Below are 17,085 nucleotides of genomic sequence, written 5' to 3' on the forward strand. Positions count from 1 at the left end.
AGACAGCTGTAGAGTATTCAGGATTCTGGATCAAATTTGAGTTGGTGACCTAGTTGCAAACCCCCTCATTCCATGTTCTTCAGGCATATCATTGCATTTAAATTTCTAGCACATTCAAAGGTAAAACAAATCATATTTTTTAAAGGAGTGTTTGAATCTTTTATAATAGGATGCATCTTTCAACATTTTGAGAATAAATGAAAGAAAAAAACTAAGTACTTTAAAATATCTGAATTTGAGAGGTAAACATTTTCACACCTACTTTTTAAATATGTGTGTGTGTGTATGTGTATAAACTTGATCTCTTCCAAGCTGCATTTAGAGATGAGATAGGAAGGTATATTAGCACTTGTTTTACATTGACAAATTTCAGCAGGCATTTTATGTAAGGGTGAAATAACTGGACCCATTAAAAAAATTGGTGTTTCTATCCTGAAAAAAGCCTGCAATGTTTCCATATCTGGACTTGCCAGAAATGCCCACATTTCCCACCTCCTCAACATAAATCAAACTCATACATTCTGTGCATAGGCATCCATGCACAGAAAGATCCTGAAAGAGAAAATTCTTGAAACACGTAGAACAAAGAAAGAGAAGAGGAGTCTCCTTTAAATACAAAGCTGTAATTTATTAGGTGTCTTTAGAATGTGGGTAAGGGGCTTCTCTCTTTTTGTTCTTTTCTTGTAGGTCTCTAAGACCACGATGACAGGAAAATCTTCAGTGGTTCGAGAGACAAGCTGCTGGAAATCCTGCACATTTGTTCTAGAAGGAAGTGAGCTGATAAGGAGAATGATCCCTTCTGAGAGATCACCTCTTTTAAAAACTTTTAAAGGACTCCAAATTAAGCCATGTCCATTTCTGGGACCCATTTCCATATCCCTATCACAAAAGCCAATGTCACTTGCTTAATGTTAGGTGATTCCAAAAGCCTTCATAAAGAGAGAGCAAAGGTGGGGAGGGAGATAGTGAATTGTGAGAACCTGTCAAATAATGGGACATCTCTTTCATTCCAAGCATCATGTTCTATTTCACTTTGTATTATGATTTAAGAAAAAGGAGAGAAAAATGTGTCTTTTTAAAAAAAGGTATTTTTTGCTATTAATATTCAGTACTTCATATCTGAGTACTGATCCATCATTCATTACGTCTAGGGTAGATCACAACCTAATTTACAAATTCAAAAGCATAAGTCAGATCAACTGCTCAAGGCCATATATTTGCAAGATAGAATATGCACTGAAAATTTCCTGTCCTTGGACTGGTGTACGAGGCAATGCTGGTTTTCTGTAAGAATTTGTTCATATCTTAGATTTAACTCAATTTTGCTTATCAGTTGAAAATGTTTAACTTACATCCACTTATGTAATGTAAAGTGTAAATTTGAGCAGTGATCTAGAAAGTTCAGGGCAAAGTAGTTTAAATCATTTGGCTCTTCCTAGAGGTTCTGATTTTTTTCTTAACCTAAAAAAATAGTTACTTATGTGATAGCTTTAGATCTGAAATATATCTGACACGTTATTTTTATTTGTTTGGTTTTCAGAAATCATATCCATATTTTCTACTCTGTAGTCTTTAGCAAAATGAATCAAAGCCACTCTGTACCCAAAGCTAACACCAGTGTTATCTTTTTTTTTTTTAAACATTGCAGGGCTTTACCTCAAGTGCTATGCAGTAAATTTACAGGGAAAGAAAATTGCTATTAAATTATAACTGAGAGAAGCTGATTTTATTTTACATAGCAAACAAAAAATTCCTTCATGAAAGGCTATAAAACCCATATTATTTACTGGAGAGACCTTTCCTGTCTCCCAGGTAAACACTTACAGTGTGTAGACTTGTGTAAATACATATTTAGGAGTGGCTAAATATGGTGAGGTATTTTTAAAGGCATATTTACAAAGCTGAATACATATACTGGCAATTTGGTATGTGTGAGCTGTGTATGCTGCTCTGCTGTCTATTCAGAATCCTAGCAGGGCGCGGGTAGGTACACCTTGGATATAGGGACCAAGTTTCAAAACATTCATCTTTAATCAAAATTACTAAAGACAGGTCCTTAAATCATTTCAAAAGGGTGAAAATTTTCAACTAATGGAGTTTCTCGCCAGTTTGACTTGAGGAAAATTGTTTCAGAAATGCAGGCATCGTTCACAGAAATAAATCTCCTTTCTGAACATCTTTGTGCATAACATAACCATCATTTTACATTCAGCTCAGAATATTAGCACATACTCAAAGATACAGTCCATGATGAATGGATCAACTAGGAAGTTTTAGTTAAGGCGGAAAATGCCATTAAGATATTTTTAAAAATACTTCTGAAACACATGGAAATGTAGGTGATAAAATCTGCCTGTTGTTAATTCAATGGCAGGAAGCTTCCTATGATAATGCAGCGAAACTCTGTCTACAAGATTCACGATGTCTTTGTGCCGCTGGCTTCTTGGGAATGTGTTCTCTATGAGGAAGAGAAAGAGATAGGAACAGAGAGGTTGTAGGTGCATGAAAGAACACTAACTGTGCCTCCGCTGTCTGCTGTCCCTCAGAATGAATAAGGATCCCATTTGCGTAAGAGCCCCTTTAAAGATGGAGAAGTTCAGAGCTTGGCTATCTCGGACCTTTTGCTAAGAAGTCTAAACAATGCTTCTATTTCATTTCTAATGCAATATACAGCTATTTTTAAATACTCTCAATATCTTGCAATGGGATTATTGAAAATCTTATAATGGTAAGCTATATGAGGGACAAAAACCATTCAGACTATTCAGGGAAATAATTTCTCCAATAAAATTTGCACTGAAATGAGTTTTTTTTTTTTTTTAACATTACAGACATATACATCACATGTAAATATTTTTTCCCAAAGTACAAATGCCACAAATTTTGATTAAACATTCTGTGTTCTAAAACTTTAAATATCACCTTAATTTAAAATATTATTCTAGTGCTATAAGGCCTCTGGAGTGTAGAAGCTTATAATAAAATTGCTGACACAATTTTAGCTTTAACTGTGAATGGGTTCACTCTATACATATTACTTATACCAGTATTTCAGCAAACAAGCTTTCCTGGCAAAAGACAATCCTCCTTTAATTTTTTTTTTTTTTAAGATACGAGCAGGCACAAACACCTTTGCCTTAAAATTTTTATTAGTTTTATCCCATCTTTAATTTTATTCTGTGGCTAAGTATATCATTTCCATGTAAACTTCCATTAGGAACACAAATTGCTGACACCACATCTACCGACAGAAATGCCACAACATAAATTACACCAAGAAAATGCCGCTTTGGGTGGAGGGCATGGCAAAGGGAACTAAGCTAGATAAAAAGCCACTGTGTTACTGCCCAGCCTGCAACCCTGTCCCGCTGACCACTGATAAAATTTATCACAGGGCCACAAACGGGAAGGCAACTTAAAGAAGAGCCATCTGTGGTAAAACGTGTAACAGCAAAACAGCTAATGGAGCATTATTACTTTATTGGAAAGCAGTATCTCTGGATGCTTCACTTTTCCAGCTTTAGCAAGAATATGAATTGTTCTTCTATATGCATAAGAGCTGATATGAAAAAGGAGTTGACAGACCTCTGAATGGTGGCAATAGGTGTCTCCGAGGCTCACCAGTTCACCACTCTCTGTCCGGGTTGCTTAATCAGCAGAGGAGTAAATGAGTTCCAACAAAGTTAAAACCGATCTGAATCTTCATTATTAAAAGAATGCTGATGGAGAATGTTAATGGTCACCTTATAAAGAAGCAGTCTTGTAAATTCTGGCTAATTATTGTCATCATAATTCAGCCCTGGCATTAGTAGAAAGTATAACTATCTAAATGCCACCAATAAAAGGCATCTAGTTTACCAAAAATTAAAAAATGTCATTATTGGATGGGGCTTATTTTTTAGGGGTTGAAAAGAAAGAGGGTGGGTAAATTTGTACATGCACTGGCCAGTCACAACTGGATGGGTAGAATGGTTACAATACAAGTGATTAGGTGGTGTGCTGTCATAAATGCCAGTGAAGACAGCATTTCAGAGAAACGAAGGAGCTCAGAGTATCATGTGCAGCTGAGCCAGTGACGTCATCAAGCAAAGACAGCATTTCAGAGAACTGAAGCTCAGAGTACCACGTGCAGCTGAGCCAGGGTGACGTCATCAAGAGAAGACAGCGTTTAAGAGAAATGAAGGCGCGCAGAGCATCACGTGCAGCTGAGCCAGAGTAAGGTTATTAAGATGGCGACTAGGTCCTTTCTTCCCGGCTTTCCCTCAGAGTAAGAGCAAACTATCCATGAAGAAACATCGCTGAGAGAAGCCTAGAACGCCAGAAGCTACCCCTGCACCGCAGAGAACGAGCCAGACTGCGTTAGAAGGTAAGAGAAGCGGTTTCGCGTCGCCCACCTTGCGCCTCCCCGGGGCCAGTGCAGGCTCACGCCGAGGGCTCCCCCGCGCCTCTGGGTTCTTCGGTGGGGAAGATGATTCGCATGCTGGAAGAGTTTGTTGTTCTTAGTCTCTTTGCTAAGAGCCATGTGTGAAAATACATAGAACTGGACAATGCAGCTATATTCTGCCTCTCCTCCGTAACATGCGACTCGGCCTCTGAGCTCACGTTCATTAAAGAGGTCACGGATTTTGGATAGGCTGCCTCTAGTTAACGGGAGAGACGTAATGGAGTCACTTTCTACTAAATCTGAAAATAGCTGTGAACGATGTTAGTAAGACAGAAGTTTTCATGGCTGATGGTCAATCTCAGTACCAGGAGTTTCTCATCAACTTTCTTTCGTTTTTGTCTAAGTCCATCGTTAATGCTTTATTAACACCTTTATGAAGCTGCTTGTGTACCTAGTCTCCTGATTTATTTGGTTAATATTTTCATGTTTGCTACCTGATACTTCGTTTTTCCTAAATACATCTTCAAGCTGTCAGGGAAATTTAAGTACCTAAATTGCCAAGATTTGGTGAATAATAATAGCCGCTGTTTATATAGGCCAGGCACTAATCAGGAGCTTTCTCTATGCCTATTTTGTCCTCAAGAAACTCAGTGAAAAAAGTTACTATTTTCTTCGTTTTATGAAAATGGAGTTTAAGGTTTAAAGAACGTACAATTTAATCCATGTCAGAGAACTGGTAGAATTTTTTTCATTGGAATATAGTATTTTGTGTTTTATGTGTAGATGATAAATTTTTCAACATTGCAAACTTATGGACAGTATAAGACAGGCCTTTTTGCATTGTCTTTCCTGGGCATAATGAACAGCATATAGTACCATGCATAAGGGTGCATGGCAGTGTGGGCTATATATTGCCTTGTATTAACAAAAACATATTCAGCAAGTCTCTTAATCTCTTTGAGCCTCAGCTGCCTCAAATGTAAATGTGAAAATTAATCCTTTAACAGTGTGAGGACAGAGGATAAGTTGGCCTCTATGGATTCCTTCTAGGTTTTAAGATGCTGCTGATATAGTAACAGGAAAAAAAAAAGTCATTATCTGTCAGGATGCAGAGCCAACCTACCAAAAATCTACCTGTCTCTGTCATTGATCTTGCCACTGTAGTCAACAATATAATGTAATCGGTTGAGAAACAGATGTTTCATATAAATTGACAAAGCAACCTAGGGAAAAAAAGGGAAATAGGTAGTGAGCCTGCAAAGAATGCCCGTTAAGATAGAGTCAGCGTCAGCTGACTCTAGAGTCTTAATCAGTGTGCTTAGCAAGTATCTTTAAGAGTCTCTGTTTAAAAAAATGGAAGAAGAAATAGATGATGGAATATTTAGCTTCTGTGAGCCAAAATGGATTATTAATTAATTGTCTTTAATGAGTCAAGAATGTACACTTCAGGGTACCTGATTTCTAGTTACATATGTCGTTCTGGTTAAAACAAGTCTCCATGCCAACTTTTATTGCAAAAACTGAAGCTAACTTGGGATTCTGAAGAAAGGTTCTGATGGGTAAGACTGATGGTTTTCACTGAGAAAGCAAAAAGGAGATAGCTCCTTCACTAACATGAGAAGAGGCAGGTGAGACTAGAAGGCAAGAAAGCTAGATCACAGTCCCTCAGTCATCAAAAACTAACATATACACATAATTTTTCCTTCTTTTTTCTCATTATCATAGTCACTGTGTTTTTTTTACACCCCTCTGTAGCTTGGCCTGAGACCCAGAACTTCAGTCTATGTTGTATCAGCCAAAAGAGAAGGAGAATGGGAGTAGAGTGGAAACATGTGTTCAGTGAGAATTCCTGATTCTAGAATGAAAATGATGTAGGAGGTAATTTTTATCTAGTCATAGTAATAACCCCTTGTAATAAAGCAAGGGCAGTACAAGTAGGTTCTCTATGTGTCCTAGGTGAGTCGTGGAGTGAGTGTTCATGTAAGGCAGATGTCCATTGGGCCATTATGCTTGTCTGAATCAGTATTTAAATATAGATATCACTGGATCTCATAACCACAGTGGCAGTTATCAGTATTTTACATTTAGAGGAGATAGGTTGAGACAAATAGGAAGGTGATTTAAAGCAATGAAAAAAGTACAAAAAATACTTAGTAGTAGAAAAATAAAAAGAAGTCACAGAGGTGTTTCCCAGTTGTTATATTAGCACTTTTCTAATGCTTCATGGCTTTTTTCTTTCTTTAGACCAGAATCTTGTGAGTATCCCAGTTATACCACATTCTGGAAATAGAAAGAAAGCCTCCCTCTCTCCCAACCTCCCTCCCACACTTTCAATATTTTGTGAATCTGACCCATTTATCACCTGGAAGTACTGTTTCTTATGGAGAAACTTAAAGGATCTTATGTAAGCAAGCTGCAGTCAGCACAGGGGGCCCGCACATTGTCGTCTTATCCTTCCTTTAATTTGGGAAAGGTAACCTTTGAAAATCAGGTGTCCACTGCTAAAATAAGATCTGCAGCCAAGCACAGGGCTCCAGCCCCTAATGTGTCTCTTGTCAGTGGAGGAGGGCACCATAACCTCTCTGAGGTGAATGACAGACCATGTTTAGAATGGTGAGGTTTGGGGAGTGCCTCTCAGGAATATTAGGGTTGTCCTAGGGACAGGGTAACCTCATTTTGACATGCCCAATGAAACATTTCAGAATATTGGAAAAAAACTTATTTTCTTCCAAAATTTTGGCTCAACTAAGTATTATTATGCCCTTTGTGGTTAAAAACAAGTCATTGTCTTTCCCAATTTCATGTTAGTTGTGTTCAGCATCCCTTAAATTCTTCATCTGGGGAGAGGAGAATAGTGTCTTTGGCTAGTCAGCCTGACAAAGTTCATGGGACTGTCGTTGGGAAATTCAGTTATGGAAAATGGGCAATGTGGCCAAAGCAAAATCTTGAGGCAACTGCAAATGTTGGTTTTCTTTTTTGGAAATGCAACTTTTTTTTCTTTATTTTTATAAATGAAGAGACAGAAAGCAGACCACCAAATTGAAAATTGGAATTATAATCATAATTGAATAGATGGTTTTCTAAATTTTCCAAAAATATCTGATCTATCAACATTTTTACCTAAATATTGTTTTTCACTTTTTTTTTTTTTACTGGAGAGTAAATCTGCTTTAAAAATAGATTTTCTAATTATAATTATGCTCTCACTCATACCATATTAGAACTTACATATACTAGAGTAGTAAATCATATAAGTAACAAATACTTTAATGTGGTTTCTCATCCAACAATGGTTTATAATAAAGTACTAGTAGATGATGAATGTGGTGATTACACAATATTCTCAAAATATTTGGAAATGAAAAGAAAATTACTGAGTTTCTTTTTTTCTTTCTCACAAATCAGTGGTGTTTCACCCATACTAAAAAAGCTCAACTTTTTTAGCAATTTATCACTAATTTGTTTCTTATGGTGGAGCAGATTGGCCAGTCAGTCTAACGTATCCTGTCTTCACAGAGATGTTTCTGGACAGTGTTCTAAAAAGACAACTCATACACATAATAGGTACTTCATAAAGACATACTAAGTATTTAGAACGCAGTGTTCAAGATTATAGTTACTTTGGTGGATTGTTTTGGAAAATTATTTGGAATGATTCTTGAAGTAGCTCCAGGCAGGATTATAGATAAATTTTTGGTTTAAAGAGCAACAATAGTGCATTGTTTTCAAAATTGAAGGAGAAGGTACATTGGGGAAAAAAATACCTGTGTTGTTACCACTTCCATTCAGATACACTGGAATTTTGAAAGAATTTCTCCATAAGCCATTTGTTACCCCTTGAGAGTTAGTTTGCAATTTGAGTAGTATTTACTAGCTAAGCAGACAATCTTCCCAGGTAAAGCTATCTGAGAAAATCACAGTGATATTGCTGGGAAGAGTTATCTGCACTCACAATCTTGAGTCCCCTTGGCCAGTCCCATTTAGTTTGAGACTTGAATTACCATTGTAAAACCTATAAGCTGACGACTTCCAAATTTCTGTTTCTAGCCTAGAACTCACTACTGAGTATCAGACCTCTATATCTGCCGATATGCTAGGCATTCCCTATCTGATGGCCCAAATGTACTTCATGCTCAACATGTTCAAATTGGACTTGTCAGCTTCCCTGTCCTATATCCCTCACTCCCACTAAATGGTACCAGCATTTACCTAGTTTCTCATCAAACTGAAGTTTGTATTTGTTTCCTCCACTCCTCTCCCTGACTTGCCCAAATTCAATATGAATCCTGTGTAGTATTCATCCTAAGTATTTCCTTAATCTCATTTTATCTTGACTGTCCCTACTCTAATTTGTCTCTGGCCTGACCTACTACACCTCATAGTTAGTCTCTCCACTTCTAGTCCTGTCTTCCGTTCTCTACATAGAAAATAAAAGATGATTCTATAAAGCAAATCTAATTATGGTCTTCCCTAGCTTAAAAATATTTAGTGTTCTTGATGTAGTGTATAAGGCCCTGTATGGACTGACCTTTGCTTATCCAGTTTCCCCACCCGCGTAGAATCCCTGCTTCCCTGTCTGTGGCATTTTGTACATGCTGTTTCCTCTTCCTAAAGCATTTTCCTGATTTCCCCACCCTTTTCTGGCTCAGGTGATAATTATAATTTGGGTCTTAGCTTAGACTTCACTTCCTCTAGATGACTTTCCTAGGCATTGATTCCTCCAAGTCATTTCTCATGACCTTTACATTTTCCATCATTACATGCGTTATGTTGCTTTGCAGTTATCCATTTGCCTCTTTGTCCTCATTAGACTTAAATTCCAACAGAGGAAGGTTCACGTCTGTATTATTCAAGGTTATATCCTCAGCATCTAGCTTAATGCTTGGAATGTATAGAATAAAAATATATTATATGAGTGCGTATGTATTAGGCTGTATCTTTCAAGCAAGAATAACTGAGAAATAGGTCAAAGCTCATAATTTGCTTTTTTTTTAAAAAAAAGGAAATACAGAATTTCATTAAAGCGTCAGTACAAATAAACACAGTACTCCACTAGGAGTAAGATTTTAAGGCACAGGATTACACGGCCTTGGGGTGATGTCCCATTTAATGATACCATAACATAGTTTAATACTGGTGTCATTCTCAGCATAAATATCTAGGCATTGGGAAGTAACCCAAGGCTTGTCTGGCCACAGCCATATATGTTATATTTTATTCTGCAAATTTATTTTAGTAAGCATGGGTCTAAAGGCTTCACATCATTACAGTTTAAAAAGATTTTTTCTCAGTTCTCTGTGCCTTTTTTCACATTAATTTTTTTTTGCATTGTGTGGCCTAATTTTTTTTTCAGTGTGTGTTTTAAAATACCTGTTCATCATTTTTTTCCTACTGTTTCACAAGTTGAACTCATTTATATGATAAACTCCCAATTCTATAATCTTTCATTTCCATTTAGAGCAAGAGTTCTCAGGTGACATGGCTTTGAACTAGTGATACTATGATTGTTTGAATAACAGTATCACATTTTAGTTGGTTTTCTTCTTAGTACCCCCATTTCTAACCACTAATAGTGTAGAACAGCATCTTCACTTGAGCATTTTGAAAAATGCTTAATTGAGAGACCGTTCTACCTAGCCACTTGTTTTATTTTCCTCCTCTATTAAACTAAGTTATTAAAGGAGACAATTTTTAACATGTTTAGTATTTTGAAGATAACTAGTTAAACAGTTACAAGGTAAATGTTTTCCCACCACTTAAACAGTTTGTTTCACATTCAAAGCTTTCTGTTTATTCTTGAAAGCATTTTTTTGGGTAAATTTTTTGTCTCAGCTTTTTAATGGGGAATACAGAGCTTGGTCTTTTCTGCTGGACTTTTTCCACAGTTTAAGAAGAAATTTTAAAGTTGTGGACATAAAGCATGTATATAATCTGTGACTTATTGGTTTTGTATATTTATACATATATTTATATGTATGTATATAATTTAAAAAATATATACACACATAAACATACACAGAAATATACTCTGTATTTACTATTTTTGTCTATACTATATTTGTGGTATATATACTATACATATATTAGATGATGTATTGTACTATGTATCATACAAACTATACATTTTATGTTTATATGTATGTATATATACTATACTCCCAAATAATTGATACATACTTGTTGATTTAATATTCTGAATTAAACAATGTCATTAGCTCCTTTAGGAAAATTTGCAATAAAAATAATGTCTGCAAAAGAATATTATAATTTAAATTATGCTTTAGGGAAAACCAAGTTGTTCAGTACAGTAAAGAAAAACAGTATAATATATATATTAAAATTTCCTTCAGATAAAGGAAAACATGTATGATGAAAAGACATTGAATTGGAAGTCTCCATCCCTATCTGTCGTGTTGCCCAGATCTGTTAAGTCCCACAGTATTACTTGACATTTTCTTGGACATACCACATTTTTGTAGCTCAGTAGCCTTGTAAGTGATGGTTTTGTTACCTTGTGAGATCCTGCTCATATCCCAAGATTTTCCTCAAATTTCCTTTGCTCTGTGAAGGGGTAACCTTTGGCTCCCACAGTACTTTGCACATATTTCTGTTACTTATTTACCACATTGTGTCACTTTTCTAGTTTGCTTTTCTATCTTCCCCATTAGGGCCAATGTACTGTCAGGCATTGTAGGCAGAGAACCTGGGCAAAAATGTCTGAGACTCTGAAAAATATATATATTGGCTATAAGTTCTGAAGAAAACTACATTGAATTTAATAAATACTAAAATGCCTGTAAAAATAATAACAAATAAATGTAACTCAACTTATATGTAGTGTGAATTATATGTAATGTGAGTTGTGAGTGCATTTTAATGTTTTATTATGATGTCAGGTGGAACTAGAAAACTGAATGACTAGAGTCTGAGAAGGTCTTAAGTTGGCTCTGTGACCCCACTACATCTTGAGAGCAAGAGTTGTGTTTTACTCACTTTTATAATTCCAACAGCCAGCGGGCGTGCCTGGGATGTGGCATATATCTAAATATTGGTGATGAAATTCCTAGAAGTTAGGAACAATCTATAAGTATTACCTAGCTGAATAAAATTCTGTATTAAATGATGCAGCCCATGAGGCAGTATAGCATAGTGGTTAAGAATGACTTTGAGGTCTCCCCAAACCTGTATTTAAGATGCTTATTAGAAGGGTAACTTAGGGTCAGTCATATATCTCTCTAAACATTAAATTCTCTCTCTTTCGAAGGGTAGTTACTGTCTCTTAGGATTGTCTTGAGGATTAAGTGAGAGAATACATGTTGAACACTTGTAAGATGGCATAGCATGACGTTTGAAAGGTTCCAGTACAATTTGAGGTAGTGTTATTACTATAAACTAGGCAAAGGTAGCTTTAACATAAATGACTACATTTATAATATTTAAATCTTGAAAAAGCTTTCAGTCTTGTTCGCCAAATTTAAGGAGAGTAGAGATAAAAGAGGTCATAGTATACAACTTTCTCTAAATTCTCAATTCTTGCAAGCAACAGATTGTAAAAAAAAAAAAATGCTGGAATAAGTCAGATTTTGAGGCTCTATGTAAATTAAAAAAGTGATGGTGATAAAAGCTTTCTTATTCTCAAGATAACATGCATGAAAACAATTTGTGATTCAGGATAGCAATACGGGTATGTCTTTAAGCCAACTAACTCTTTGTGACACATTGTCCTTGCTTTCTAAAGTAGGCCTCATCTCACTTTTAATGTGTGAAAGGAGAGATTATTCAACACAGTGGTAGACACATTTTTGTTCTCAAGAACACTGCGATATCATTAATCTTCTGGCACGCCTGCAAAGGCGGGTTATGTGAATGCTAGTCTTTTGCAAGGCTATAAATAAAGTTTAAAGAGAGAAAGAGACAGAAAGAAAAGATGTTTTCCTGAAGCTTCTATTGCTACAGTATGGACCACATTAAAGGTGCAATAACTTACCAGTAAGAACACTTTTAAAATCCTCTTTATGGATTTTCAACATCTGTCTAAAAAAATCCAGCCTAAAAATAGAATCTGATCTTGTAACACAGCTTTCTCAAACTGGGTTATCTTAAATACTCCTCATTGAATAGTCACATGTGACTATGTTAGAGCCATATTTCTGGGTATAGCAGTACTTTGTCATGAATATCACATGTTTAGCATTCCTGGAAGATACTGCTACACACATTCGTGCATTACAGGGTGTGTGTGTGAGAATGTGAGTGAAGTGGTTCCTTGTAGATGGAAATGCTTCAGTAGAAATAATCTTATTTGCCTCTTTGGCTTTTGAAATGTAAAGCAAAACACAGACACAATTTCCCTCATTTTTTATGTTAGGAATTTTATTCTACTTGCTCATCTAATAGACCCATGTTTCATAATTATGTGCATTTAAAAGTTGAGGCACATTTGTTTTTATTTGAAAATACTCTTAGTAATAATTTTTGCATGCTAAATGATGATAGAGATCACGGATGGTTATTACACATAACATGAACTTAATTTTCCCATCAAACCGGAATAGCTAGTAGCAGTTTTTGGTCCTAGAAAAGGCCTCTTGCTGATGGTTATTCTGTGAGCAAAACTCCTGATGACTTCATGAGAACATGAGGTACAAACCAGTTAACATGCCACAGGTTGTTGTTTAGAGGTGTTTTTATTCTAACCTGTAGAGCTAAAAATTTTAAAAAACTAATCAGAAAAAATCCAACTTGCTTATACTCTATCTCTTGCCATACACCCTTGGAAGGTTTTGTTTTTCATAATGTTTTGGAACTTGGGGCTTCCAAACAGTTTATATGTGACAGACTAAAGACAGTGCAATTAGAACCTCTTTTCTATTTAGTTTTCAAGAGATACATGTAGCTAATTAAGAATCAGTATCTCTGGCAGTTTTTCAGGTTGAGTAAACCTTTAGATTCAGAACAGTCAGCTGACACTGTACACTCATAACTGGGATTCTCATGGCTCTTTGCTCTGCCCTCTGAATTTTAGAGGCCCCATCTGGGGGCTCATGATGAGAATAATTTCTCTACTGGTCTTTGCATGTGGCTCCATTCTCACACAGCTCACATCTGGGGAGCTCATTACATTCTGTAGCAGATTAGTATGAAACAGGCAGTTTGAATTACTCATCCAAGAAACATATAAGTGGAGTGTCCATTCCATTTGCTCAAAGAGCTAGAAAACACAACTGGATCTTCTCAAAACAGAAAATGGAATCCTCAGGAACCAGCATGGCCTTTGGGGACCAAGTCTTAACCATTATGAGGACAATGATGTTGTTAACCATCTTTAGTAAGTTTTCAAAACTCATTGCAAATTTGGATTTAGGGGATAGTAATCAAATTTTTTTATTGAAGTATAGTTGATTTACAGTGTTGTGTTAGTTTTAGGTATACAGCAAAGTGATTCATTTCTATATATATATCTCAGATTATTTTACACTATAGGTTATTATGAGATACTGAATATAGTTTCCTGTGCACTTCAGTAAATCCTTGCTGTTTATCTATTTTATGTGTAATAATTTGTATCTGTTAATCTCATACTCCTAATTTATTCCCTCCCTATTTTCCCCTTTGGTAACCATAAGTTTGTTTTCTGTGCCTGTGAGTCTGTGTCTGTTTTGTATATAGGTTCATTTGTATTGTTTTTTTTTTAGATTCCACAAGTGATATTATAAAATATTTGTCTTTCTCTAACTTATTTAATTTAGTATGATATACTGTAGGTCTATCCATGTTGCTCCAAGTGGCATTATTCATTGTTTTTTTATGGTTGACTAATATTCCACGTGTGTGTGTATATATACAATATTCCACACACACATACACCACATCTTAAACAAATTGTATGTTAATAGGCCTTTGGGTTGTTTCCATGGCTTGTCTATTTTGTGAATAATGCTGCTGTGAACATTGAAGTGCATGTATCTTTTTGAATTAGAGTTGTCATATTTTCCAGGTAAATGCCCAGGAGTGGAATTGCTGGCTCAGATGGTAGTTCTATTTTTAGTTTTTTAAGGAATCACCATAATGTTTTCCATAGTGGCTGCACCAATTTACATTCCCACCAACAGTGTAGGAGGGTTCTTTTTTCTCCATACCCTCTCTGGCATTTATTATTTGTTGACTTTTTGATGATCAACATTGATTGGTGTGAGGTGATGCCTCATTGTGGTTTTGATTTGCATTTCTCTAATAATTAACGGTGTTCAGCATCTTTTCATGTTCTTGTTGGCCATCTGTATGTCTTCTTTGGAGGAAACGTCTATTTAGGTCTTCTGCCCATTTTTTTTTTTTAACATTTTTTATTGATTTCTAATCATTTTACAATGTGTCAAATTCCAGTGTTCAGCACAATTTTTCAGTCATTCATGGACATATACACACTCATTGTCACATTTTTTTCTCTGTGAGTTATCATAACATTTTGTGTATATTTCCCTGTGCTATACAGTGTAATCTTGTTTATCTATTCTACAATTTTGAAATCCCAGGCTATCCCTTCCCACCCTCCACCCCCCGGTAACCACAAGTCTGTATTCTCTGTCTGTGAGTCTATTTCTGTCCTGTATTTACGCTTTGTTTTTGTTTGTTTGTTTTTGTTTTTGTTTTTTAGATTCCACATATGAGCGATCTTATATGGTATTTTTCTTTCTCTTTCTGGCTTACTTCACTTAGAATGACATTCTCCAGGAGCATCCATGTTGCTGCAAATGACATTATGTTGTTGGTTTTTATGGCTGAGTAGTATTCCATTGTATAAATATACCAAAATACAAAATATACAAAAAAGAAAAGATGTGGTATATTTCTGCCCATTTTTTTTGATTGGGTTGTTTGGGGTTTTTTTTTGGTTTTTTTTTTGACATTGAGTTGTATGAGCTGTTTGTATAGTTTGGATATCAACCCCTTATTGGTTGTGTTGTTTGCAAATATTTTCTTCCATTCCATAGTTTGTCTTTTTGTTTTTCTTGATGGTTTCCTTTGCTGTGCAAAAGCTTTTAAGTTTGATTAGATCCCATTTGTTTATTTGAAATTAAATATTTTTAATAAGGTTTCAAGCTCATTGCAAATATGGATTTAGGGAGCACATCCTTAATTTGCTGAAGAAACTAAAAAAGAAAAATAAAGGAGGTAGTTATTAACATTTGTGAAGTTCTTATTAGATATGGTTAAATACCTGTTTACTTCATTTATTACTTAAAATATTTTCATAAAGTGTGTATGGCTTTCCCTATTGGACAGTAAAGGAAGCACACTATTGGGACAGGTTAGGAAACTTGTTTCTTACCTCATGAATATTGAATGATAGAAATAGGATTTGAATCCAAGTTGGTCAGATTCTGAAGCTCACAGTTTGTCAGATTCTACAGCCAGGATCAACCAGATTGACCCAGGATCAGATGGTGAATGAAGGAAAATTTTACTTGTGATGTTCCTCCCTTCCCCTCGCTTATGGTGGTCCCTGTTCCTATCTCCTGCCCCATTCTCATGGGTCTTATTTTGCCCATATCCTTGTCCACTTCCAAATTAATGTTAACTGACAATGATAACGGCTAATTTTAATTCTTTGATAGGTGTTTGTATTTTGGTAAAAACCCAATATGCAAAAATGCCTTTAAGATAAAAAAGAAGGTACTTCAGACATGACAGGTGGACAATATTAGGGCACCTACATGGCTAAAGAAAGAGCTGTCTTCTCAGAAAAGGGCTTGGAGCCTGGGGAAACTCAGTGTTTCCCCATTAAATATTTTTATACACATCAAACAAGTCAAAAATGAACCCCAAGAGCAGTTTGGAAGGCAAAATAAGTCATAGACTATAGCCTAAGGGGAGAAATATGGTCAGGGTTGGGAAATAACTCCTTTGTTTGGTGATATTGGGGTGTTCTATGAGGTTCTGAACTGATTACATGAATTTTAGATTCTCTTCCTCCATTTCCACTTTGTTCCATTCCACTGGAAGTCTGAGTACTGAGACAAGGCCTCAGAACACTTCCCCAGGATTACATTTCTTCTCACTACCTTTGAGCTTGCTTCCTGCTCAAGAGGCTGGCATCTGCTGCCTACGATAGGATTGTTGCAGGTTGGCTTGAGATGACATCTTCCCTGCTAGTGATGGTACAGAGCTCTTTTACAGCTAGTATTTGCTGACACAAAGTGTTAGGAAATCATAATGTAAATTGGATAAGTTTTCAAATGTGTAGAGAAAAATATGTCAAGAAACAATTTTTAAAAAATTTTTAATACAGAGCGGAAAAAATTATTGCCCATGATTTCACTATTCTAACATTCCAACTGATATACTTTGTAAACCATTTTTTCCATGAATATTTACTAACAGAATTGTAGTCATAACTCAGATTTTTAAAATTTGCTTTCTTTTTCCTAATATTATGACATAGTCATCTTCTATGCTACTAAGCATTCTTCATTAGTTAGGCTGATTTTTTTTTTTTTCAGGGAGACTGAGGCTGTCCATTTTTCAGTGGCGTAGGTAATGTTCTGTTATATATCTAAATGCATGAATTACCTCCTTGTAGGCATTGCATAAATTTCAATGTAGTTCAGCTACAGAGTTTTCATATTAGTTATATAGATGCTGCATTGTAGCTTTCAGGCAATTGTTAACATTATCACATCTTTAAATGTATCACATTCCTG

General features: G+C 35.7%; 1 long non-coding RNA gene across 1 annotated transcript in view; it reads left to right on the top strand.

The window, feature by feature from the left end:
- Positions 1-17,085, top strand: part of LOC105074787 (uncharacterized) — a 455,371-nt gene that overhangs the window by 137,738 nt on the left and 300,548 nt on the right. Inside the window, exon 6 of the long non-coding RNA XR_012505515.1 lies at positions 688-4,366. This is a non-coding gene — a long non-coding RNA (uncharacterized LOC105074787). The remainder of the gene's footprint in view (positions 1-687; positions 4,367-17,085) is intronic.

The sequence above is a fragment of the Camelus bactrianus genome, chromosome 3 (assembly GCF_048773025.1).
Source record: "Camelus bactrianus isolate YW-2024 breed Bactrian camel chromosome 3, ASM4877302v1, whole genome shotgun sequence".
NCBI classification, from domain to species: Eukaryota; Metazoa; Chordata; class Mammalia; order Artiodactyla; family Camelidae; genus Camelus; species Camelus bactrianus.